General features: G+C 34.8%; 1 protein-coding gene across 2 annotated transcripts in view; it reads right to left on the minus strand.

Annotated features, from left to right (window-relative positions):
* The window catches only part of Gmer (GDP-L-fucose synthase-like protein), a 14,459-nt gene that overhangs the window by 10,927 nt on the left and 1,032 nt on the right, over nt 1–2,500 (minus strand). The gene's annotated exons all lie outside the window — the stretch shown is intronic.

The raw sequence follows: 2,500 nt of genomic DNA on the forward strand, positions 1-2,500 counted from the left end.
GGTTGATTTGTTTGTCAATACTTTTTTTGGGGGGTTTGGAATGTATGAATTCCCGAAGAGTTTTGCCAAAAGTTGGGTTGGGTTCCTATAGAGTTTTAGATTTCTGGTGCGTTAGACTGTAGAATTTCAAAGATGGTGGTTACATCTATAGAGTTTCGTTGGTCGATTTTAAGTGTGTGGTTTTTCTTTTTTTGCTAGTTTTACGCATTTTGGGTCTTTATTCTTCTTATTTAGGCCTGTTTTACCCCATAATTTCCCTGATATACTTAATGCCCTCCCCTGCCACCTGGACTATATTCATACAAGAAACCACGCCAAAAGTTGATGAAATCATTGGATTTCCTGCAGAAAAACATATTTTTTCGATTTAGTCTCTGGGAGGGTGCGTTGCTCTTTGTAACAAATACTGCCACGCTTCCCTAGCTGGGAGCCATAAAACCCAAAAACATTCCTAACCCTTTCTGATCACCATGCTTCCCTATGCCATCGCCATGCTTCCCTAGCTTATCATCATGCTTCCCTAGACGATAGACATGCTTCTCTAGCCGATCGCCATGCTTTCCTAGCCGCTACAGCAACAGGCCTACTGGTGAAGCGTATCGATGCACCATACAGTGATATCACAGAAAATTATTACAATAGTAAAATGTGATTAGATAACAGACAAATTTGTTTGATTAATGAAATATACTAGTACTTCATATTAGTTATAAACAATGCATGAAAAATATGCATGAAATTACACTAAAATGTTTTTTAACCAATACAGAGTAGCACGCGTACTACTTTCCTGTGTGACAGCTTATGAGCTGCATGGTCTGTTTACATTGAAACAGATAGCAGTTGGAGGTTTTTAAAATACTGAGTTTTTTTATGTGCTATATCTCATCCCGTATCTCCTTTATTTTCTATTTGCGCTCCTTTTGCCCTAGATGAAAACTGTCTCAATTAACATCATTCCATACATTTTCACTCAAATCCTGATTGTTATCTGCTGTAAATATACCATAATTTCTATATATTTGGACAGCAGAGAGTGAGAGAAATTCATCCATAACAAAATCACTGTAATCTGTTATGCGAAACTATTGTGCAAAATTATCGTGATCTGCTTAAAGGGACCGTCTCTGGCGGTGGGGGAGACAAGTTGGGGATTTTGGGTCGGAGTGGTCAAAAATGAGTTATGGTCAATTTCATATTCGTAAATGAGAGTAGAATTACCCATGTCAATATAACTCCCGCAACAAAAAATTTGGGCAGCGCGCAAGGCCAGAACCCCGAGTCTCATTGCCATTGTGTCAGTGCTTTTCACTTTTCCACACTCTCGCTTTACAAGAGTGAAAATGATGCTTTGTATAATAACATTACCTATTGAAATGGATCACAGGAAGATAAAAGTGTCTTATTATATCAGTTTTATTCAAAAGTGAAAGATTTATGATGTGAAAAACTAAGAAAACTAAAAAATCCTTACACAGCTTTTCAATTCTCATTTCCATAAACTAAAGTAGATATGATTCGATTTTGACATATTCATCATACAAGTATGTTTAGGGTTTGATGATAATACATGAGCAGTTACAAGTGTGTATCTCCAAAAATAAATTCACAACGAATAGATATTTACATGGGCTGGCTGCTCAAGGTCATCTCAGAGGGACCCAGCCATAAAAATTCCAAGCGTTGCCACCACTTTAGACTTTTCTGACTGCCATGATTTTACGTATGCGCTTTCATTTGAAAATAATCAATCGACTAAACATCATTATGTCATTATAAATCCATTTTACGAAAAAAAAAGAAATGTAAAGAAAGAATATGATATAATTCATTTGTGTAAACTCCTAAAATCGGCCTACAAATATCTGATACCTATTGTTACATCACAAGATGAAGCGTCCACAATAAATGAATATAAGGGATTTGTATATCAAAATATTTTTGATCTATCAACCTTTTCTGAATGGTTATTTCTAAGGAACAAGAAACAATTAATTGTTCCTCCATAACAGGTACTCCGCTAATGAATAAACATTTATCACTTGTTTCGAGGCGGAATTACGTGGTCAGATGATGCGAGAGAAGAGTAGACTGGAATAAAAATAAAATGAATAAATGAAATAAATAATTATGGATCAAATGGGTATATGCGCATATACACATATACACGTGCACGAACATGTACCTTTTCAATAATTTGCATATAGACATGTAAATCAATGTATATACAGGAAAACAGTAATAAAAGAGGTATTAAACATGAAACAACTGATTTTATGTAATGGTCATATTGTCTTGGGTCTGGATTTGCCCCTTTTCATGGGTCAATTGTTTGTTTGTTTCTATAATTCGGAGACTAATGATCATATCTTTACCTAACAAACTGCGTTTGAAAGAGAAATAATAGTAGTTTCTACAGTAATGAAATGGTAAAGATCCATAAATGAAAAAATATAAAAAATGAACTTCAAATATCCAACTTTTTGTTTGTTTTTCAATC

The sequence above is a fragment of the Penaeus vannamei genome, chromosome 18 (genome assembly GCF_042767895.1).
Source record: "Penaeus vannamei isolate JL-2024 chromosome 18, ASM4276789v1, whole genome shotgun sequence".
NCBI classification, from domain to species: Eukaryota; Metazoa; Arthropoda; class Malacostraca; order Decapoda; family Penaeidae; genus Penaeus; species Penaeus vannamei.